This window comes from Oryx dammah, unplaced genomic scaffold (assembly GCF_014754425.2).
Source record: "Oryx dammah isolate SB20612 unplaced genomic scaffold, SCBI_Odam_1.1 HiC_scaffold_20, whole genome shotgun sequence".
Taxonomy (NCBI): Eukaryota; Metazoa; Chordata; class Mammalia; order Artiodactyla; family Bovidae; genus Oryx; species Oryx dammah.
In genome coordinates this window covers 66006140-66031440 of record NW_024070204.1, presented here as the reverse complement: position 1 = coordinate 66031440, position 25301 = coordinate 66006140, and positions in this window count along the sequence as shown.

Sequence of the window (25301 nt, the reverse complement as noted above, 5' to 3'; positions counted from 1 at the left end):
ATAAAGCCCACTTGGTCATGGTGTATGATCTTTTTAATGTGTTGTTGGATTCTGATTGCTAGAATTTTGTTGAGGATTTTTGCATCTATGTTCATCAGTGATATTGGCCTGTAGTTTCCTTTTTTTGTGGTATCTTTGTCAGGTTTTGGTATTAGGGTGATGGTGGCCTCATAGAATGAGTTTGGAAGTTTACCTTCCTCTGCAATTTTCTGGAAGAGTTTGAGTAGGATTGGTGTTAGCTCTTCTCTAAATTTTTGGTAGAATTCAGCTGTGAAGCCGTCTGGACCTGGGCTTTTGTTTGCTGGAAGATTTCTGATTACAGTTTCAATTTCTGTGCTTGTGATGCGTCTGTTAAGATTTTCCATTTCTTCCTGGTTCAGTTTTGGAAAGTTATACTTTTCTAAGAATTTGTCCATTTCTTCCACGTTGTCCATTTTATTGGCATATAATTGCTGATAGTAGTCTCTTATGATCCTTTGTATTTCTGTGTTGTCTGTTGTGATCTCTCCATTTTCATTTCTAATTTTATTGATTTGATTTTTCTCCCTTTGTTTCTTGATGAGTCTGGCTAGTGGTTTGTCAATTTTATTTATCCTTTCAAAGAACCAGCTTTTGGCTTTGTTGATTTTTGCTATGGTCTCTTTTGTTTCTTTTGCATTTATTTCTGCCCTAATTTTTAAGATTTCTTTCTTTCTACTAACCCTGGTGTTCTCCATTTCTTCCTTTTCTAGTTGCTTTAGGTGTAGAGTTAGTTTATTTATTTGACTTTTTTCTTGTTTCTTGAGGTATGCCTGTATTGCTATGAACTTTCCTCTTAGCACTGCTTTTGCAGTGTCCCACAGGTTTTGGGTTGTTGTGTTTTCATTTTCATTCATTTCTATGCATATTCTGATTTCTTTTTTTATTTCTTCTGTGATTTGTTGGTTATTCAGAAGCGTGTTGTTCAGCCTCCATATGTTGGAATTTTTAATAGTTTTCCTCCTGTAATTGAGATCTAATCTTAGTGCATTATGGTCAAAAAAGATGGTTGGAATGATTTCAATTTTTTTGAATTTACCAAGGCTAGATTTATGGCTCAGGATGTGATCTATCCTGGAGAAGGTTCCGTGTGCACTTGAGAAAAAGGTGAAATTCATTGTTTTGGGGTGAAATGTCCTATAGATATCAATTAGGTCTAACTGGTCTATTGTATCATTTAAAGTTTGTGTTTCTTTGTTAATTTTCTGTTTAGTTGATCTATCCATAGATGTGAGTGGGGTATTAAAGTCTCCCACTATTATTGTGTTATTGTTAATTTCCCCTTTCATATTTGTTAGCATTTGTCTTACATATTATGGTGCTTCTATGTTGGGTGCATATATATTTATAATTGTTATATCTTCTTCTTGGATTGATCCTTTGATCATTATGTAGTGGCCTTCTTTGTCTCTTTTCACAGCCTTTGTTTTAAAGTCTATTTTATCTGATATGAGTATTGCTACTTCTACTTTCTTTTGGTCTCTATTTGCATGGAATATCTTTTTCCAGCCCTTCACTTTCAGTCTGCATGTGTCCCTTGTTTTGAGGTGGGTTTCTTGTAGACAACATATATAGGGGTCTTGTTTTCATATCCATTCAGCCAGTCTTTGTCTTTGGTTGGAACATTCAACCCATTTACGGTTAAGGTAATTATTGATAAGTATGATCCCATTGCCATTTAATTTATTATTTTGGGTTTGAGTTTATACACCCTTTTTGTGTTTCCTGTCTAGAGAATATCCTTTAGCATTTGTTGGAGAGCTGGTTTGGTGGTACTGAATTCTCTTAGCTTTTGCTTGTCTGTAAAGCTTTTGATTTCTCCTTCATATTTGAATGAGATCCTTTCTGGGTACAGTAATCTGGGCTGTAGGTTATTTTCTTTCATCAGTTTAAGTATGTCTTGCCATTCCCTCCTGGCCTGAAGAGTTTCTATTGAAAGATCAGCTGTTATCCTTTTGGGACTCCCCATGTGTGTTTTTTGTTGTTTTTCCCTTGCTGCTTTTTAATATTTGTTCTTTGTGTTTATATTTGTTAGTTTGATTAATATGTGTCTTGGGGTGTTTCACCTTGGGTTTATCCTGTTTGGGACTCTCTGGGTTTCTTGGACTTGGGTGATTATTTCCTTCCCCATTTTAGGGAAGTTTTCAACTATTATCTCCTCAAATATTTTCTCATGGTTTTTCTTTTTGTCTTCTTCTTCTGGGACTCCTATGATTTGAATGTTGGAGCATTTAATATTGTCCTGGAGGTCTCTGAGATTGTCCTCATTTCTTTTAATTCGTTTTTCTTTTTTCCTCTCTGATTCATTTATTTCTACCATTCTATCTTCTACTTCACTAATCCTATCTTCTGCCTCTGTTATTCTACTATTTGTTGCCTCCAGAGTGTTTTTGATCTCATTTATTGCATTATTCATTATATATTGACTCTTTTTAAATTCTTCTAGGTCCTTGTTAAACCTTTCTTGCATCTTCTCAATCCTTGTCTCCAGGCTATTTATCTGTGATTCCATTTTTATTTCAAGATTTTGGATAATTTTCACTATCATTATTCGGAATTATTATCAGGTAGATTCCCTATCTCTTCCTCTTTTGTTTGGTTTGGTGGGCATTTATCCTGTTCCTTTACCTGCTAGGTATTCCTCTGTCTCTCCATCTTGTTTATATTGCTGCATTTGGGGTGGCCTTTCTGTATTCTGGCAGTTTGTGGAGTTCTCTTTATTGTGGAGTTTCCTTACTGTGGGTGGGATTGTATTGGTGGCTTGTCAAGGTTTCTTGGTTAGGGAAGCTTGTGTCGGTGTTCTGGTGGGTGGAGCTGAATTTCTTCTCTCTGGAGTGCAATGAAGTGTCCAGTAATGAGTTATGAGATGTCAATGGTTTTGGAGTAATTTTGGGCAGCCTGTATATTGAAGCTCAGGGCTGTGTTCCTGTGTTGCCTGAAAATTTGCGTGGTATGTCTTGCTCTGGAACTTGTTGGCCCTTGGGTGGTGCTTGGTTTCAGTGTAGGTATGGAGGCATTTGATGAGCTCCTATCGATTAATGTTCCCTGGAGTCAGGAGTTCTCTGATGCTCTCAGGATTTGGACTTAAGCCTCCTGCTTCTGGTTTTCAGTATTATTTTTACAGTAGTATCAAGACTTCTCCTTCTATACAGCACTGTTGATAAAACATCTAGGTTAAAGATGAAAAGTTTCTCCACAGTGAGGGACACCCAGAGAGGTTCACAGAGTTACATGGAGAAGAGAAGAGGGAGGAGGGGGTTAGAGGTGACCCGAATGAGATGAGGTGGAATCAAAAGAGGAGAGAGCAAGCTAGCCAGTAATCACTTCCTTAAGTGTGCTCCACAGTCTGGACTGCTCAGAGATGTTCACGGAGTTATATAGAGAAGAGAAGAGGGAGGAAGGAGACAGAGGTGGCCAGGAGAATAAAAGGGGGGAATGAAAAGGAGAGAGACAGATCCAGCCAGTAATCAGTTCCCTAAGTTTTCTCCACAGTCTGGAACACACAGAAATTCACAGAGTTGGGTAGAGAAGAGAAGGGGGAGGGAGGAGATAGAAGCGACCTGGTGGAGAAAAAGGAGAGTCCAAAGGAGGAGAGAGCAGTCAAGCCAGTAATCTCGCTCCCAAGTAAAAATGGGTACTGAAGATTGGGTTTTTAAAGGTACAAAATTGATAACAAATACAAAAAGCAAAAAGCAAAAAATTGATAACAAAAAGCAAAGATTAAAAATCTAGAGTAGAGGTTGGATTTTCAAAAATACAATATTAAAGAAAAGAAGAAGAAGAAACAAAGTCACAAAAATTATTTAAAAAATATATATATATGAAATTTGCTTTAAAAAAGGGTCTTTTTTTGAAAAGTAATAGGTTATAAAAATGAAAATTAAAGGAGTAATAGAGGACTTAAAAATTAAAAAAAAGTTTAAAACAAAGAAAAAAAAAGAATGATAGTAAAAATAGTAATGATATATCTAGGACTTTCTCTGGTGTTGTTGTGGGCAGTGTGGGGTCAATTCATTTTTGGATAGTTCCTTGGTCCGGCTTGTATTTCTCAAGATCTATAGGCCCCTTCCTATGTAGTTGGTACTAACTACAGGGTTTTAATCTATTGCACCTGTTGCTTCCAAGGTGGTTCCTTCTGTTTTAGCTTCTTCTGTTTGCTGGTCTCTTCAGTGTCTGATTTCTGCCCTGACACAAGGTGGTGGCCACTTTTTTTAGGCTCACTTGTTCAGCCGCGCTGTGGGGAGGGAGGGACGCTGCAAACAAATAACACTGGCGTGTGCTCGCAGTGTCTCAGCCACACTGGGCCTGCTCCCGCTCACAGCACATGTGCCCTTCCTTCCCGCACTGCTCAGGCTGTAGGTTGCTCTGCCGGGAATCGTCGGAGGCCGGCCCTGGGCTGCATGCACCTCTCAGGTCTAAGCTGCTCAGGTTCAGGCACTCAGATAGTCCTCAGAGGCACAGATTTGGTTGGGCCTGTGTTTTGTGCCCTTCCCAGGTCCGAGCAGCTCAGGTGATGAGGTGTTTGGCGAGCACGGTCGCTGAGACTTATCGCCTCTCCTGTCCCTGCTGCTCAGTTTTCTGGGTGTACAACTGGCGCACCTTCTCAGGCGGATGATGACTGTCCAGAACCCCAAGAAGTCTTAGTTAGCAAAGAAGCCTGCTTGCAGTTTGGTAGTTAATGTCTCTCTGGGGCTGTGATTGCCCCCTTCCAGCTCTGGCTGCCTGTCACTGGAGGGGGATGGTCTACAGCCGGCTAATTCTGTTCCGTCCTTTGTTCTGTGCCCGGTCCTGGCGGTGTCTTAGGTTAGAGCTTTCCGCGTGGTAGCTATCCTACAGTCTGGTTTGCTAGCCCAAGTTAGTTCATTCTGGTTACGCGTGGGGCGTTCCGGCCTGAATCTTTCAAAGCACTGCAGCCCGTGCCTCCGGCGCCTCCCTGCCCAGCCCCTGCTTGCTAGTGGTGGATGCAGGCGTCTGTGCTGCTTCTCCACTGGGGGAGTTACTGTTGGGCTCGTAATCTGTGGGCTTTAATTATTTATTTTTCCTCCCTGTCATGTTGCCCTCTGTGCTTCCAAGGCTCGCCTCAGACTCGTCAGTGAGAGTGTTTCCTGGTGTTTGGAAACTTCTCTCTTTTTAAGACTCCCTTCCTGGAACGGAGCTCTGTCCCTACCTCTTTTGTCTCTTTTTTTGTCTTTTATATTTTTTCCTACCTCTTTTCGAAGACACTGGGCTGCTTTTCTGGGTGCCTGATGTCCTCTGCCGGCATTCAGAAGTTATTTTGTGGAATTGACTCAGCGTTTAAATGTTCTTTTGATGAATTTGTGGGGGAGAAAGTGGTCACCCCGTCCTATTCCTCTGCCATCTTAGGACTACCCTTAGTTTTTTTAATATTTAGTTTTAAGTCAGCTCTTTCACTCTCCTCCTTCATCCTTATCAAGAGTCTTTCTGCCATTAGTGGGGTGTCATCTGTATATCTGAGGTTGTTGTTTCTCCCACCTATCTTGATTCCAGCTTGTAACTCATCCAGCCCCACATTTCTCATGATGTGCTCGGTGTATAAATTAAACAGAGTGACAGCAGATACTCCTGTTGTACTCCTTTCTCAATCTTGAACCCATCAGTTGTTCCATACAGGGTTCTAACTGTTGCTTCTTGACCCTCAAACAGATTTCTCAGGAGACAGGTAAGATGGTCTGGTATTCCCATCTCTTTAAGAGCTTTCCATATTTATTATGATCCATGCAGTCAAGGGCTTTGGTGTAGTCAATGAAACAGAGGTAGATATCTCTCTGGAATTATCTAGCTTTCTCTGTGATCCAGCAAATGTTGGCAATTTGATCTGTTTCCTCTTCCTTTTCTAAACCCAGCTTGGGACATTCGGAAGTTCTTGGTTTGCATAATGCTGAAGTCTAGCATGCAAGATTTTAAGCATGACCTTACTAGCATGGGAGGTGAGTGCAATTGTCTGATGGTTAGCACCTTCTTTAGTACTACCCTTCTTGGGAATTGGGATGAGGATTGACCTTTTGCAGTCCCCTAGGTCTTCCAGATTTGCTGACGTAATGAATGCAACACCTTGATGGCCTCATCCTTTAGGGTTTTGAATAGTTCTACTGGAATTCCATCACATCCACTAGCTTTATTAATAAAAGTGCTTCCTAAGGCCCACTTGACTTCGCTCTCCAGAATGTCTAGCTCTGGGTTGCTGACCACACACACCATTGTGGCAATCAGGTTCATTTAGATCTTTTTTTTTTTTTAAGTGACAACAACAGTTTATTCAGTGACATTTAGTATATTCACAGTGTTGTGCAACCTTTATCTCTCTCTAATTCCACAACATTTTCATCACTCCAAAAGGGAATCCCATATCCATTAACCCATTGCTCCCCCTCCCCCTTCCCCAAAGCCCCTGGCAGCCACCAATCTGCTCTCTCTCTCTGTTGCTTTGGATCTTCCTGTTCTGGATGTTTCATATAAATGGAATCATATAGTATGTCACCTTTTGGTTTCTGGCTGCTTTCCCTTAGCATAATGTTTTTGAGGATCATATACACACATTGTTGTGTGTATCAGTACTGAGAGATGTTGTGGGGAGGGGGGTGGGAGGGGGGTTCATGTTTGGGAACGCATGTACACCTGTGGTGGATTCATGTCAATCTATGCCAAAACCAATACAGAATTGTAAAGTAAAAATTAAAAATAAATAAATAAATAAATAAATAAAATTTTATTTAATTTTTTTATTGAAGGATAGTTGCTTTACGGAATTTTGCTGTTTTCTGTCAAACTTTAACATGAATCAGCCATAGGCATACATCTATCCCCTCCCCTCTGATGCTCCCTCCCATCTCCCTCCCCAGCCCACCCCTCTAGGTTGATGCAGACCCCCTGTTTGAGTTTCCTGAGCCATACAGCAAATTCCCATTGGCTATCTATTTTACATATGGTAATGTAAGTTTCCACGTTACTCTCTCCATACATCTCACCCTCTCCTCCCCTCTCCCCATGTCCATAAGTCTATATTCTATGTCTGTTTCTCCATTGCTGCCCTGTAAATAGATTCTTCAGTACCATTTTTCTAGATTCCGTATATATGTGTTAGAATATGATATTTATCTTCTTCTTTCTGACTTACTTCACTTTGTATAATAGGTTCTAGGTTCATCCACCTCATTAGAACTGACTCAAAGGCATTCCTTTTTATGGCTAAGTAGTCTGCCATTGTGTGTATGTACCACAACTACTTTATCTATTCTTCTGTTGATGGACATCTAGGTTGCTTCCATGTTCTAGCTATTGTAAATAGAGCTGCGGTGAACAATGGGATACATGTGTCTTTTTCAATTTTGGTTTCCTTAGGGTTTATGCCTAGCAGTGAGATTGCTGGGTCATATGGTAGTTTTATTCCGAGTCTTTTAAGGAATCTCCATATCATCTCCCGTAGTGGCTGTATCAATTTACATTCCCACCAACAATGCAAGAGTGTTCCCTTTTCTCCACACCCTCTCCAGCATTTATTGTTTGTAGACTTTTTGATGATTGACATTCTGACTGGTGTGAGGTGATAGCTCATTGTAGTTTCGATTTGCATTTCTCTAAAAATGAGCAATTTTAAGCATCTTTTCATGTGTTTGTTAACCATCTGTATGTCTTCTTTGGAGAAATATCCGTTTAGGTCTTTTCCCCACTTTTTGATTGGGTTGTTTGTTTTTCTGATATTGAGTTGTATGAGCTGCTTGTATATTTTGGAAACTAATCCTTTGTCAGTTGTTTCATTTGCTATTATCATTTATATCTTTTTTTGTACAGTTCTTCCATGTAGTCTTTTTATCTCTTCTTGATCTCGTCAGCATCTACTAAGTCTCTACCATTTATGTCCTTTATTGTGCCCATCTTTGGATAAAATGTTCCCTTGATATCTTGTTTTCCTGAAAAGATCTCTGCTCTTTCCCCTTCTTTTGTTTTCTCCTAGTTTTATACACTGTTCACTGAAAAAGGCCTTCTCGTCTCTCTGTGCTGGTCTTTGGAAATCTGCGTTTAGTTGGATATACCTTTTCCTTTCTCCCTTGCTTTTCACTTCTCTTTGTTCTTTAACTATTTGTAAGGCCTCCTCAGATGACCACTTTGCCTTCTTGCTTTTCTTTTTCTTTGGGATGGTTTTGTTCATGGCCTCCTGTACAATATTATAGACCTCCGTCCATAGTTCTTAAGGTACTTTCCAGATCTAATCCCTTGAAACTATTTGTTACCTCCATTGCTTATTCATAGGGGATCAGATTTAAATCATACCTGGCTGGCCTAGTGGTTTTCCCCATTTTCTTTAGTTTAAGCCTCAATTTTGCTATGAGAAGCTGATGATCTGAGCCACAGTCAGCGCCAGGTCTTGTTTTTGCTGACTGTATACAGCTTCCCCATCTTTAGCTACAAAGAATATAATCAATTTGATCTTGGCTTTGGCCATTTGGTGATGTCCATGTGGTGTCCCTCAGACTTGGGTTCGAATCCCAGGTGTGCAAATCTGTGATATAGGTGTGTTCTGTCACCTCTCAGAGTCTATTTCCTTCTGTAAATGAGGTTGGCATGACCTGCTGGGTCTTAGGAATAGGGAGGAAATGAAGTCATGTACATACAACACTGAACAGTGCCTGGCCCATAATATACTCAAGAAATGAGAGCTATGATATAATATTCTAGACGGATTGTTGCCTGCATGCCTACCACATCCCTTCCTCACACCAAAGCGTAGGCAAGTTTTTCCTCTTCCCACCAATCTATCTGACAAGACAGAGCCCTGGTGTATGTGTGTGTGTGTCTTGAAAATAGCCTTTTCTGTGGACTAGGACCCTCTGGCCAGAATTCTGTGCATTCTTTGTCAAAGCACTCACTTCTCAGTTGTATTCAGATGAGACACTGATCCTTAAACACAGCCCAGGGGGTGACTCCCTGCACAAAATCAGCCTGGAAACATGGTGGCCCCATGATTGGGGCCTGGCAGCTGGAAGTGGGGCCGAGTCTGTCTGACTTCATTTCTGGAGGCAAATGTAGCTCCAGCATTACCTAAGCTGGGCAGTGAGGAAATTCTCATGTTCCCAACACTTTCAACAATGTCCCATTATGCTTGGTGACTCATGAATAGGCCCATGTCCATGGAACAGCATGTGTCTCTCTGCAGCGAGTACAGTGCCTTGCTGTATGTTTGAACTAATTTCATAGGCTTCTCTCCACCACGGATGTTACTTGCCCTCTTTTCTGACGGTTGCTGGAAGCTTGTTGTATCAGAGAAAGCCAGAAAAGGGAAAAAAATGATTCTTTTGACTGAGCAACCAAACACATTGGATATAGTGCCTGGGAGGGAAACCTGGGTTCAAGCTAAGTTAAAAGCAGCATCTTGGAATCTTTGCAAAAAGACATGTACCTCAGTTGGCAGGTCACAGAAAACTCTCAGGTCGCCCATCATTGTCATGGTTGATGATGAAGGTTTTCTTTCCCTTGACAGGCAGGGGAGAGGGTAGCAGAATATTGAAACAGCTCCTCAGCCATGCCAGGGTTAGGGAGACACTGCAGATTTTGTGCAGAGACAGCCAGTTTGCCTCCTGTGTTGTTAGGATCATGAACTTGGGCAATTTAATTGGGAACTGAGACCCCTAGGAACATAGGCTCTAAGATTCGAAAGGGAGGGATGAACTTCTGGCATCTATTCCATCCCAAAGACACCCTGTCCTGTTGCTTTTACCTATTACTTGGCACAAATGCCTTGGCTTTGCTAAGCTTCAGCCACTTTTAAGGGTCTCATGAAATGAGTGGACCCAGGGCCAGCCTTGTTTGTGCCAATTCAGACTCTGCCCCATCACAGGTACTGGAATGCTTGCTGCCCTTGGCTGCCTGGTGAGCTCCCAGTCAACCCCCAGCAGCCAGTGCAGATTGCAGTTTCCCCAGCAGGGCTCCCTTGCTGCCTTGATCCCTGCATGAGTGTCCACCCTCTATTATAATCCTAAGAATGAGAATGAAAACTCAAGGTCTTTGCTTATAGCTCCATCTCTTTCAACTACACAGTGCATTTTCTGAGATCAGGGACCTTGCTCACTCTCGTATCCTCAGCACACAGGACACTTCTGGGCAAGCACAAGACACTCAGTAAATGTTTGCTGGAGAATCAAATGAAGAAATGAATGAATTAATGGCATCCAAAGGTAATATTCTGTGTATGCTGAGGCATATTAAGTTTCCGGGATACTGGGAACTCCTACAATTATCCATTCTAGTGTGTTGCTATATTGTCCAAATAGAAGAACCCCTTTAAAAATCATCATCTGATTTTGTCATCAATGATGACACCTGTCATCATTCATCAATACCTTTGCATGAATGAGTTTACAGGATTTCAAAATACTTGATGAAATAGACTAAGCCTGGTACTGTTTTGGGGTAGAAATAGGGGAGTATACATGTGTGTGAGGCAATGATGAGCAAGAAAGACTTGGAGTGAGACTGTGGGGTGTCATCTCAAAGAGTTTCTGAAATGAGGGGCTCCTTATGGGCATGGGCTTCCCTGGTGGCTTAGACAGTAAAGAATCTGCCTTCAATGTAAGGAGACTCAGGTTGGATCCCTGGGTTGGGAAGATCCCCTGGAGAAGGGACTGGCAACCCACTCTAGTATTCTTGCCTAGAGAATCCCATGGACAGAGGAGCCTAGTGGATTATAGTCCATGGGGTCACAAAGAGTTAGACATGACTAAGCAACTAACACTTTCACTTTATGGCCATGATGCCTAGGAGAGTGCTCTTGAAAGGGAATAGGGCTGGGAGAGGGAAAGCAAGAGGCCAAGTGTTCTAGCAGCCACGAGGTTAAGCCCGAGATGAGAGGGTACATTAGATCTGGGTGAGGGGGGTCCCAGGCGAGTTTATGCTTCTTCTTCCTGGTTAGTTCTCTAACCCAGCAGTTCCCAACCTTTTTGACACCAGGGACCAGTTTTGTGGAAGATAGTTTTTCCACAGACTGGGTGAGGGGATGGAAGTACATTACGTTTATTGTGTACTTTATTTCTATTATTATTATATTGTGATATAAAATGAAATAATTATACAACTCACCATAGTGCAGAATCAGAGCATCAGGCATTGGGTTCTCAGAAGGAGCTCGCAGCCTAGATTCTGCATGTGCACAGTTCACAGCAGGGTTCACAGTTCTATGAGAATCTAACGCCTCCGCTGATCTGACAGGAGGCGGAGTTCAGGCAGTAGCACGGGCAAGGGGCAGCAGCTGTAAATACAGCTGAAGCTTTGTGCTCGCCTCCCTCCCCCTTACCAGTCCTCCCCACCCCGCCACATCCTGTTGTGCGGCCTGATTCCTAACAGGCCACAGACCACTATTGGAGTCAGTAGCCTGGGGCTTGGGGACCCCCGTTCTATCCCACATCCACTCATGTTTATTCATTCATTGATCTAAACCGCGCCGACCATCTCCACTGCACTCACACCTCTAGGTGTTGAGGGTACAGTGAAGAGCAAAAGGGACAAATTTCTTGCCCTCATGGAGCTTACACTCTAGCTGGGGAGAAGCAGACGCTAAGCAAGTCTGCTGTGATGCCGGATTACTGCAGTATCCTGGGGAAGCCAAGCGGACAGGTGGCGGGGAGCGATGGGGTGCTGTTTTAGAAGTGCGGTCAGTGTGGCCACCTTGAGAGGGGACCCCATGGCAAAGAATAAGTGAAGGGGCTCCCTGAGGTCTGGCTGGTCATCCGTGGAAGGCAAAGAAGCTGAATGCAGGGCCAGCTCTTGTGTTTTTGGCAGGCATGTCAACTTGGGCCAGAGATGTTCTCTGGAAGTAATTCTTTCATCTGAGCTGAACAGGGGCCTTCAATGGGTGTGCTGGGCATCCCTGGCTTGGGGACAGTGATCCTCAGGTTGCTCCTTTGAAATGAGATCAACAATTAGATCTTCTTCACAGGGCCCTCTTGAACGTTAAATGAGCCCATGTGTGTGAGAACAGAGCTTAGTGAATCGTGAGGATGGAGTGCAAACTACATGTTCACCACTCAACAATCTACAGGGTGTTCGAGCCCCACCAGCACTTGGCTGCCTGCTGATTCTGGGGAGCTCTTGGACACTTTCTTTCGTGCCCCCAAGCCCAAAACCATGAGCTCTCTCCAAGACTCCATTAGTGTTAGGGTTCTACAGTCTCGAGGTTAAGAGTTGTTCACGCAGGGCTGGCTGGGTTTTGGCTGGCATATGAGAGCATCACAAAATCACCAATGTTTGTCCTGATGAATTGGTGTTAGTACCAGACCTGATGTTAAAGGTTTTTGACTCTCAGTTAGTTGAAAGCATGGACTGTGCAGCCAGAGGACTTGAGTTCAAATCCCAGCTCCACTACTTACCAGTTGTTGTTGTTGCTGTTGTTGTTTAAATCAAAGGCCTGTTGGGAGAACTAGGTGAATTATACAAAGGCACTTGAAGCCGCACCTAGCATAAAGCTGTAAATAATTGTGTTTGCTATTCTTACCGTTGCATTTGTTCCTCCCCTGACTTCCTGTAGAGGAGGAGCCTGTTCTATTCATCTCCTGGTTCCCAATGGCTATTTCAGCTTGGCATATGGCAAACACTCAATAAATGATGGATGGGTTCATGGATGGTTGGGTGTGTGGATGGATGGATGGATGGATGGATGGATGGATGGATGGATTGAATGAATGGATGGTTGTATGGATGGATGAATGGAAGGATGGATGGATAGGTGATGAGTGGGTGAGCTACTTTTTACTTCTCTTAAACTTAATGACTAAGGCCTTAAGGGTGATGTGAGAAAGCATGGAGGGGGCTGATGGTACAGTTTGGAGAGGGGTCAGGGGATGGTACACACTCCCCATTATACTCCCTTTTCTGCAGAAATGCATGAGGGTTGAGGGGAGAGGGGGCCAGGCTCACCTCCTCTGGGTTCCATAGCTGCCCAGTGTGGGCTCTGTGACATGCACGTTATGACCTATCCATCTCTTACTCCTCACAGCCACCCTAGGAGATACATATTATTGGCTCCATTTTACAGATGAAGAAGCTAAGGTTTGGAGACATGAAATGACTTTTTAAAGGTTATACCCAGGACTGCTAATTCAGAAACTTTATCCTCAACCCTTTTGTTCCACTGTGCAGTCTGTTCCTCAGCCACATTGTTCACAGTTTTGCTACATAGCTCTGGGCCAAGGACTTACTGTTTGGAAACTCTTCATTCAGCTGAGGTGAGCAGGGACCTTAGGATGTGAAATTGGAAAAGAAAAGGAGGAGTACCTTAGAATGGAGGAAATGCAATGTTTATTGTTTGCTTACAACACACCAGCATCATATGCACATTCTCACTAGGCTTCACGTCAGCAACGGAAGAGTGTTTTATCAGCTTTGGGTTGTGGGTATGGAGACTGAGGATCTCACTGGGCTTCTGACCAGCTCAAGCCACCTAGCTATAAGGGCGCCTCCTGGGATTTGAATCCAGATCTCTCAGGCTTCCAATCTTTCCCCTTCACATTGATCTTCTCTGGGAATGTGCAGCTGGCTCTGATGAAGAGCGGGGTTCCCACAGATTCATAACTGTCTGCAGTCACACTAGAGTTACAAGTTTAATCTAAATGTGAGTAGGTTCACAATTGCTATATTCACTGCCTATCTGACAGCTTCTGATTTACTTACTCTCAGAGAATGCTAGGTTCTCTCCTCTCCACCCCCGCCTTTCAGGGAAAATTTCATCCCTAAAGAGAAAACAATGGCTGACTTTATTTTTCTGGGCTTCAGAATCACTGCAGATGGTGATTGCAGCCGTGAAATTAAAAGACACTTACTCCTTAGAAGGAAAGTTATGACCAACCTAGACAGATATTAAAAAGCAGAGACATTACTTTGCCAGCAAAGGTCCATCTAGTCAAGGCTATGGTTTTTCCAGTGGTCATGTATGGATGTGAGAGTTGGACTGTGAAGAAAGTTGAGTGCCGAAGAATTGATGCTTTTGAACTATGGTGTTGGAGAAGACGCTTGAGAGTCCCTTGGACTGCAAAGAGATCCAACCAGTCCATCCTAAAGGAGATCAGTCCTGGGTGTTCATTGGAAGGACTGATGTTGAAGCTGAAACTCCAATCCTTTGGCCACCTGATGCAAAAAGCTGACTCACTTGAAAAGACCCTGTTGCTGGGAAAGATTGGGGGCAGGAGAAGGGGACGGCAGAGGATGAGATGGTTGGATGGCATCACCGACTCAATGGACATGGGTTTGGGTAGACTCTGGGAGTTGGATGGACAGGGAGGCCTGCCATGCTGTGGTTCATGGGGTCGCAAAGCATTGGACATGACTGAGCGGCTGAACTGAACTGAACTGAACTGAAAGAGAAATCCCAGTGGTCTATACCCCAAAGAATCAGAAGGATATTTGCCTATCCATGCTGAAAGTAGCATTATACTCAATATTCAAAAGGTGGAAGCAACGTTGCTTCCGTCAGTGTCCGTCAACGGATGAATGGATAAGCAAACTGTGATATAAACATGCACCAGAGCATCACCCAGCCTTAGAAACGGGCATTCTGAAACATGCTACAGTATAGGTGGGCCTCGAAGACATTGTGCTCTGTGAAATAAGCCAGACACAAAAGGTTAACTACTGTAAGATTCCACTTATTTGAGGCACTTCGAGTAGTCAAATTCACAAACAGAAAGTAGAGTGGTGGTTGCCAGGGCCTAGGGGGGAAATAGGGAGGTTTTTGTGTTTGTTTTGTTTGATTATAAACATGGCTTGTATACACTTTTATTTCATATTGGAGTAGAGTTGATTAGTGTTATGTTAGTTCAAGTGTACAGCAAAGTGTTTCTGTTGTACATATACATGTATCTATTCTCTTTCAAATCCTTTTCCCATTTAGGTTATTACAGAATATTTGGCAGAGTGCCCAGTGCTATACCATAAGCCTTTGTTGGTTATCTATTTTAAATACAGAAGTGCGTGCATGCTCAGTCACTCAGTCGTGTCTGACTCTTTGCCACCCCATGAACTGCAGCCCTCCAGGCTCCTCTGTCCATGGAATTCTTCAGGCAAGGATACTGGAGTGGGTTGCCACGCCCTTCTCCAGGGGATCTTCCCAACCCAGGGATCGAATCCAAGTCTCCTGTATTCCCTGCCTTGCAGGTGGAAATCTTTACTGCTGAGCCCCTGGGTAAGCCCATGTGTATATGTTAATCCCAAACTCCTCATCGTTCTCCTTTGGTAAACCATAGTTTGTTTTCTGTGAATCTGTTTCTGTTTTGTAAATAAATTCATTTGTATCATTTTTTTTCAGATTCCAAGTATAAGCGATATCATATGATATTTATCTTTCTCTGACTTACTTCATAGGATGTCGTTTAATGGGTTTGGAATTTCAGTTTTTCAAGATGAAAAAAGGGAGCTGGTTGGTGATGGTAGCTGTGCTTAGGGCCACTGAACTGTACATTGAGAAATGGTTGACACGTTATATTTCATGTGCATTCCACCACCATAAAAGTAACAAATCCTATCTGTGTAGGAACAGATTGATGTTTTCTGATGGGAAGTATTTGAATTTGGCTTCAAGAGACTTACCTTTTGCCAATCCTTACCAGGTAATAGGTGGAAAGTGGGGACCGTCTGTGGTTCTACTGGGTTCCTCCAAGTAAAGCAGGTACTTCAGTAGCTGTTGGATATCATTCTCCTGGGCTCAGAATCCCCTTCCCCCTCTCTGCCTCTCTCCCTTCCTTCCTTCACTCCTTCCTGACATATTTATCAAGTACCTACCATATGCCACTTAACTCTGCTCGACAGTGACTCAGACGGTGAAGAATCTGCCTGCAATTCAGGAGACCCAGGTTCGATCCCTGGGTTCGGAAGATCCCCTGTAGAAGGGGATGGAGACCCACTCTAGTATTCTTGCCTGGAGAGTTCCATGGACAGAGGAGCCTGGCGGGCTGCAGTCCATGGGGTGGCAAAGAGTCTGACACGACTGAGCACCTAACTTTCAGACATGATGACTCCTCATCTGTGCCCTGAGCAGCTCCCATTTCCTCCCATTTTTACTATGTTTTATCAGTGAATACACACTCTCAGTTTTGCTTGGTACTGATTCATGCTCCATTTATTCTCTATGCTGCTTTTTTTCAGAGCAGAATGGGCTAATTGCTTCAGCTTTCACTTCTGATGCTTTACAAAGTTGGGCTGAAGGCTGCACCATCAGAGGCTTGGTAAGCTTGGGTGACTTGGCCTTGGCTGGTGTGCCACTGAGTTCAAGTGGGCAGGGCCCCAGGGAGTCAGTGAGTGTTTTCACAGTCTTCTGTGCCTGGCATCGTGAGAATCTGCCTAGCCTGCTGGATGGAGCGAGCCTAACTCAGATTCTGGGGGCTTGGAAAGACAGTCACATACTCTTCCCCTCCCTGAAATAGCCATGCATTTGTTCAAAGACTTGAAACTCTTCTGAGGCTGGAATTTCCCTCTCTGTTTATTTTCACATCTGGGTGATGGTCTTCTGCCACTAGAATACTTTTAGTGAATCACTTCAGAGATTGCTTGTCAGGGTTCCCAGACAAAAGGGGGCTGGCGCTTGTCCTTTCCTGAGGCCTGACAGGGCAGGACTGACTGGGCTTCCCGGCCAGCCGCCTGGAGCTGTCCCCAGGGGAGGTGGACAGACGTTTTTTGTCTTTCTGGGAAATCTGCTCCTGCAGAACTCCTGATCCCTGGGCTCTCTTTCCACGTGGGGAGCAGGGAAAAGGTGGAATGAGATATAAATAAAAGAGATAGACTGGTTTTAACTGGTACAAGATGTTATGGGCTCTTGGTAGCCCCTGGCAGCAGGCACCTCTCTGCATTCCCAGGCTCTGGTTTGTGGAGTCAGGAGTGCCAGGAGACAAGGCTGGCTGGGGTCGCTTCCAGAGGGCAGCCCGCGGAGCTCGGGAAGGGGTTGGCTGCGCTCAGGAGTAACTGGCTGCCAGGCGCTTCCTGGTGGACGCCTGTTCCCAGGACCCAGTGATGGCCAGGGTCCCTAATGATCACGTCAGGTCCTTGGTTCCCACTCACTCTTAACCTGACAGACAGGCTTCATCACAGGCACACCCCTGCTCCTTGACCTCCTGTCCCTGCCTCCATCATCCATGCACCTCTTACATTCTATAGGTACTCTCTAGTTGCCCCCCCCAGGGCCCCCTGAAACCCAGCTCTGAGCCCCAGGAGCTGGACCACTAGGGGTGCGTTGGCCTGGCTCCCCTGCCTTTCCCGCTGGCTCCCTACTGGTTTGGGTCCATGGGAAGCCCCTCAGGAGCTCTGGCAGGGGAAAGGGGAGAGAGAGGCAGAGGGATTTAATCTTCTGACTCCCTCCCTGTGAGGTCAGCTCAGGCTGGCTCTGTGCCTTAGAAATCTTGCATCCTTTTAAGGTTGCTTCTTTACACAGTTTGCTCTTTCTGCATCCAGGTAACAGCTGCCTCCTGTCATCCTGAGTCTGGGGCTGGTACAGCACCTGGAATCTCACCGTACCTTTTGTGGTTTCCCTCGATTTTGCCCACACCTTTGTTTACTAATTCTTTCTTGCATTCTCTTCATTTGAGTATTCCTGCTGGGACTCAGACAGATATAGATGGATAGCTAGACAGATATAGATATAATGTTATTTATATTTATAAAATATGTAATACCTGAACACTTTTCCCAATAATTTTTCCTCTACAAAAATTCCCCTTTTCACCTTGGCTACCTGTTGAACTGCTCCTCGTCCTTCTAAAACTCACAGAAACTCACCTCTGTGAAGCCTTGAGTTCCCCATTGGAGTTTATTGCTTTTCCCTTGGCTTTCTGTGTCTCTCTTGTTTATCATTGTTTATCCATTCAGTTGTGTCTGGCTCTTTGTGACTCCACGGACTGTAGCCCGCCAGGCTCCTCTGTCTATCGGGTTTCCCAGGCAAGAATACTGGAGTGGGTTGTCATTTCCTTCTCTAGGGAATCTTCCTGACTCAGGGATCGAAACTGGGTCTCCTCCTTTGGGGGATTCTTGGAGGAGCCAATATACACTACCATGTGTAAAATAGATGGCTAGCGGAAACCTACTATAAAGCGTAGGAAGCTCAGCTTGGTGCTCTGTGATGACCTAGAGGGGCGGATGGGAGAGGGGTGGGAGGGAGGTCCAAGGAGGGTATATGTCTGCATGTGGTGGATTCACTTCACTGTACAGCAGAAACTAACACAGCATTGTAAAGCAATTATATTCCAATAAAAAATTTATATTGTTTAACTCCTTCAAAATCTGTTTAAATGACTGTCAAAGGGACTGCTTCAATGCCTGCCCCAGATCAGATGCTCAATAAATAATAGCTGTTATCAGAATACTTCATACTAAAGTGTGAATGGCTATGGGCTTTGATGCGTTATCTCTCCTAGGAGCAGCTTCCATTTATAAGGGGCTATTTAAAATGAATAGTCCCCCTGATAAATCTCTAAATTGGCAGAGTGGGATAGGGGAGTGTGAGGGGGTCTTCCTTTGGGGTTTCTCAAATTATGTCAAGTCTGAGGCATCTCTGCCTGTAGGTTTGAGAAAACAGAGAATCACTTCAGGTCAGTCTCCAGAATGCACAGGCTGTTTGGAAAGGGGACAGATTGCTCAATAGTGGCCTGGGGGGAGCAGCGTCTATGGAAAAAGACAGATGTGACTGGACACATCTCTGCTCGGCTATTATACCCTTCCAGTGCTAATGGAATGTGATTTTCTAAATTGTGACTGGCCGACTTTCTTCTCCTGTGGTCGAGTTTGTAATAACATAGACTATGACTCTAGTTTTGCCAAAGTGGAAAAAAAAATGCCATCCAATGGATTTTTTATGGTGGTTCTTAAACATTTTAAAAAATATTATTAAAGACGTAGCTCAATAAGCCTTTAATGCCCTGCTTTGGGGCGGATGAGCTGAAGCACAGACATACAAGTGCTGGGTGTGGGCAGTAGAGGGGTGCTGCCCCTGTCAGGGGCCAATGCTGGTTAAGTCCCTCTGTGCAATTTTGCCTAAAAATGGAGCTACCTACGTAAATACAAATCCAGAGTATTTTGATCTTCTATGGCTTGGGGCAGAGATCAAAGCAAAGCATCTCACTCCTCATTAAGTTCAAGAAGCCAGGGAGCCTGCTGTTTTGCAAGAATTCCAAATACATCCCTCCCAGACTCCAGAGAATCACAGCTCTCATCTGAGGTGGGAGAGAGGATGGGTTGAGTGAAATCACCTCCTGCAAGTTGATCTCCTCGCTCCTCTGTAGAGAAGAGTGAGCCAATGGGACATAGTGTGATGGTCAATAGATCTTTTCTAAGAGAGCCCCTCAGATGTTCGTGCAGCTGGGAAACTGGCAGCATTCTTGGGAAGAAATCAGAGCGGTTCTGGCCCGGTCAGGGGTGTGGATGTGAGTATCTTGGGGTGGTTAGGACAGAAGGCTTCTCAGGTGAGCAAAATGGATTATGAGAAGCCGTCATATAGCCACTGTGATGACCCAGGGAGGGAGGCTTGTAAACTGGGCTGCAGAATGGGCTTGTCCTGGTTATTAATTGTAGCCCAAATTGACCTTTATTCTGCTTTGCACCTGGGCTCTCCAGTTCCAATACGGTCATGGTCTCTATCTCCCAGCATGGCTTTGGTTACACATACATTCTCTTACTATCTGCCTGACTCTCCAACTTAGTAGGTGCTCAATAATTGCATGTCAAGGGGATGATTCTGAACCTTCATTGGAGAGATTCTTAGTTGTCTCCGAATGCAGTTCATTTCACCTCTTCTGCCTCAGTGGTTATTTTCTTGGATTGGATCCAGTCTTGGGAGGCCCCTTCCATTGGCCAGTGGTGAGTGACATGCTTGCTCTGTGTCGTTGGCCTCCGGAGGGCATTACTGCAGTTTGAACCTTATGGCTTGTGAGGCTCTGACTCCAGCCCTCCACTCCACACTGCTCTGCAGAGCAGGGCAAGCTCTCTGAACAAAGCGTTGGTTGAAATCCCCCTGGTTCCAGAGAACTGCACATAAATATATTCAAGACATTTCAAAAATTTCTAGTCAAAACATTTTGGAAAGAGCAGCCAGATTTTGAAAAAAAAAAAAAGTGGGGGCAGTTTAATGGGCAAAGATGTTCTGAGTAATTATACGCTTGAGTAACTAGCCAACTTAAGAGGTGGTTCGACTAGCATTTTCAGGAATTACGGTCTCCAAGCTGGCTTCTCATCAGCACATCTTCAGCGGGTCACGTGGAGAAGTTCTGGTCCTCACTCAGGGGTTGGACCTGCTTAGAAGACAGCTGCCCCTCCTCTCTTTCCCGCAATGCCACCACACCTGCAGCTTTCTTCCTCAGGCAGGAGAAGGCGAATGTGGTGGCAGTAAGATTTGCCTTAGGATTAGCGGTGGATGGAAATGATGGAGTATCCCTAGCTTTGTTCTTTCCTCTTCCCGCACCTGGAGAGCAATGGCAGAGCATCAGAGGGGTGCTTGCTCACCTGAAAGTAGTGGGGTGAAATGAGTGTCCCCAAGGAAGCCCGTGCACGCAGGTCTGGTGGTGGCCTCGCCACCTCACCTGAGGACATCGCTCCCAGCTTCTGGCTCCCTTTTCTCTAGAGCAGGCGCACTGCGTGAAGCAGGCTCCCTGGCTGAGATGGTGAGGATGCTGCTGCCAGCTTTATATTTGTGGAGCATTCCGTGGCCTGTGGCAGGTCTCATTACGTCTTTGTGTCTCAGTTTCTCTGTTCATAAGGTATAATGTGGCAAATGTTCGGATGCAGCCAGGAGGAAACCGGGTTCCAGAGAGGGGTTTGTCCTCACCTGATGTCATTTGCTCCCATTTCTGTAGGGGGTCGCCTTTCACCTAACTACTCCCCAATATATTTCACTCTCACTTGGTTGTCAATTTCTCTCCCTTCCGGATGTATGTCCATAACTTGAGGAATTTTTTCTTTAAGGACTCCCTAAACATAAAAGAGGATTCTTGAAGATCAGAAAGCTTTGAGCTACAGATGAATGATAATATTATGAGCAATGATAATGAATAATAATATCTGCAATGATAATATTTCAGCCAAGATTTTTTTCTTTTTTTCAAAAGGGAGCCTTTTCTAAAATGCATGAAGTCCCATTATGGTGACACAGGAGCTATTAAATTACTGAAGTCATGTAGTTTGCTTTCCCTGCTTAATGTTACAGAGTAACTATTTTTTTTTTCTGGTCATTTAAACAATTTTTCTAAAATCTTTTTATAAAAAATTTTCAAACAATGCAGAAAAGTTGAAGGAATTTTATAGGGAGCACTCGTACGTCTCCTACTTAAGTTCTCCACGCGTTGATGTTTTACTCTACTGTTTTGATCATGTGCTTTCCATTCTTTTCATGTGTTTTCCTTCTGTTATACATTCATCAATAATTTTAGGGCTTCCCTAGTGGTGCAGATGGTAAAGCATCTGCCTGCCATGCGGGAAACTCAGGTTTGATCCCTGGGTTGGGAAGATCCCCTGGAGAAGGGCATGGCAACCCACTCCAGTATTCCTGCCTAGAGAATCCCATGGATGGGGTTACCAAGAGTCAGACACGGCTGAGTGACTTAACACACACACACATCAATAGTTTTGGGGTGCATTTCAGAGTAAGTTGCAGAAATCAGTACACAACCCCAGTGTACTTTAGCAAACTATGTTGTTAACTAGAGCGCATTCTTTGCTTAGTTTTTTTTTTTTAACACACAATAAAAAGCACACATCTTAAGTATGTTATTTTTAGATATTGATTTTTAATGGCATATCTATTTTAGTCCTTTATTTCCACACTTCTTTACTTAGCATTAATTACAACCATTATACCCATTTCTCAGATGAAAATATTGAGACTTAGAGAGGGGAGGTCCCGTGGCCTGGGTCTGGATCCAGGCATGTGTCCAGAGCCACTTCCTGGGCTCCACTGCTGCAGCCTGGCATTGTCCAGCCAAACTCAGAGATGCTGGCTCTGTTACCACGTGATAGTTAAATAACCATAGACATTAGTTACAATGCTAGTGATTGTGAGATACTGCTTGGTTTCTGAAGCACTTGGCTTCATGTTATTTCATTGAGAAACCCCTGCAGCTCAGTGGGGTAGCTGGTATAACCATTATACCCATTTCTCAGATGCAGATACTGAGGCTTAGAGAGAGGCGGGCCTGTGGCCTGGGTCTGGATCCAGGCCTGTGTGGTTTCATGCACTGAGCTCTTCTGTGGCCCCACAGAGCTTTCACCTGAGCTGAATCCCCAGACTGTGAAATAGTGACTATGCCTGTCACTAAATGTGTCAGAGGAACTTTCTAGGAAGTGTGATTTGGGTACAATGCTAAACTGGGATGGTTTTACAGATGACATATTTGCTGTTCATGTGACAGGGAAACGTGTGGTCTGGTAGAAGGAGCCTGTTTTGGAGTCAGCCAGCCTGGGCTGTTTGTATGAGAGCTGTGTGACCTCAGGCAGATCACTTATCAAGAACCAACTTTTTCTTTTATTAATTAATTGTTATTGCAGTATAATTGCTTTACAATGCTGTTAGCTTCTACTGCATAGCAAAATGAATCAGCCATACATATATGTATATAACCTCTCCCTTTTGGATTTCCTTCCCACTTAAGAGAATGAATATTTTTTTAATATTTACTGTGTTCCAGGTGGGGGACATACACAATCTCATTTGTTAATGACATCCCCTCCCAAGACCCTACAACCATCTTTGACCTGCTTTATAGATGAAGAAGCTGGGGCACAGAGGTGAAGCCACTTGCCCAAGGTCACATGGTTGAGGAAGCCAGGCGCTGAGGCCTGCTCTCCTACCACAGGGCTGCATCACTGCTCTGCGCCCTGGGGATAACCAGCACCCCTCCCCACTACACCCAACACATGCAGGTGCTGCTGGGTTCATGAGGACAGATCACGTGTTCTCTCCAGACCGAAGTAAGCCCAGGCCCCCACATTCATAGTCCAGACACAGAGGCTGCATCTGGATGTTGCTGGGCCCGATTTGGCCCACATGGTGTCCCCTAGAGAGTTTTGTTCTTTTGATTTGGATGTCAACACCTAAAAATTAAGAGCGTGTACATAGTATCTTTTTCCAGCTTAAAAACATCTGAACACCTGGCCAAACTGTGTCCCTATCTGTGCATGAAGCTGTTGGCGGTCACCAAGGCACAGCTGGCACCTCCTGCTCCCCATTCTCCGTAGGCCTACCTCCCCCTCTTGCCCGCCCTTTCCTAAGGTCAAGCGTTAGTGGCCATTTCTCATCCTGCTTGCAATGTGGCTATTTTGATACCAGGCCCACTTTACTCCCTGTCTGCCTGGCCCCATTGGGCCTGTGGGTTTATAGACAGAGCAGAATCAAATCACTCAGCAGGGGCATGTTCTCACTGTTTTCCAGAAGGGAGCCATAACTCAGGTCATTTGCTATCTATGAGATTCAAAGGTCAGGGTGTACTCATGATAGTAAACTTAGATATGTAGCCAAGGAATATCTGGAAAGTGTTTATTTCCCAGCCTGTCACAAACCAATGATTTTTCCGAGCTTGGAGCTTTGGTGAGTGCCGTGGCTGCCTCTAGGACTGTCAGCATTTTCTTCCTTGCCTTTTCCTTGTCAGCATTTGTCTTAGCATTTCCAGTACACAGCCCACCCTGGCCCACAGTTTCCTCATGGTTGCCCAGGGCAACCCTCCTCATATACTCAAGTTCCCCAGGACTCAGATCTGCAAGTGTAACTGTGTTCTCTAGGAGAAGTCACAGGGACACAGCGTTTCTTCAGGTGGGGCATTTCGTGCATTTAGGTGATACACAAGCATTAATAAAAAAAAAAGTTAACTGTTAAGTAAATTTTTACGAGTACTAGAAAGGTATAAATAGCACAACAAGTCTCTGGGTTTAAGACTATTGTTGTTTAGAAGGAATCTAAGTTTTAAAAAGAGTTTTTTAAAAGTTGATTTAAAGAAAAATGATAGGCAAATACTACTACAGGTGAAAAGTCACAGCAAAAAGATGGAGTGTCGACGCGGAAATGACTGAAGTTTGGGAAGCACTGCGGGCGGCGTCTGTCACGCTTACTCTCCATCCTCTTCGGGCCAAGTCCGGGGGCAGGAGGCAGAGTCCCTCTCTTGACTCAGCTCCTTCTCTCTTCCCTCCCTTCAGTCTGGAGAACTCTCACCTGGCTTTGATGGGAAGCTTTGCTATTCCTAATCACAGCTTCTCCTAAGTTTGTTTGTGTCGTTTTTGCAAATAGGCCCCTTCTGTTCTTGAAGGGACTAGCCTTTTGAAAGTCAAGACAGGAAAATAGTCTTTGTACATTGTCATCTTTGGGGAGAGAATGTAGGAATCCTGCTTGCTGCATGAATGGGGAAGTCACCATAGGGTGACAGGAAACAGCACGAGCAGAAACAAACCAGCCAAACAGAACCTCATTTCTGAGTATTTTTCTAAGAAACATCCGACTCTTCATAAACGTAGCAACTTGACATATGGGTGACAGTTGTTGGAAAGGACCTAGGGACTGAATTATGTGAACTTGGCCGAATTATTTCATCTCTCTGATCCTCAGTTTCCTCATCTGTATAATGGGAATACAACAATACTTAACTTGAAAGGACTATGTGGGATAGTGTGTGCAGCTTGGGATGTTTAAGTATTCAGTAGACGATCGCCCATGTGGTGACGCTGGTGGTGGTTGTGATGACGGCAGGGCTCTGAGGAAGGCCTTTCTTCAGGTGTTCATGTTAAGGAAAAGGAGGAGTTGTATCTTGAGGTTCTGTTGGATTTTTCGCCCGTGGGAGCACCTTGACTGTGGGCATGATCTGTTGGCATATTAACAGCCGTGCCCTGGAGCCACCATTTTCCTATCCCTTTGTTTGATCTTTGGGGACAGGGAACATTATGTTCTGTTGGTCACAAGGCTAGACCGTAGGAGTGGAGGGCAGCTGTGGGCATTTGGCTGCTTTCTAGATTGGGTAAAAAAGCCAGTGCTGACCGGCGCTAGTCAATTGGGTTCCATTCAGTAGAAACAGCGCCCCCAGCTGGTGCCCGTGCATGAATGCACAATTAAGTCTAAGTCTTCAGCGGGGGGTCCAGTGGAAGGAAAGGGGGCTCGTGGGCACACCGTCTGGATTGCAGATGGCTAGAATTCTCGCCATTCCTAGAATAAAGGACAGGAATGGCCTGGAGAAACCAGCTTGACTTCTTCCAGAGAGAGCTCTCCATTGAAAATAGATTGCTCTCTTTGGCGTGTTTGATTTAGCCCGCAGTTGTTTCTACTGACTTTT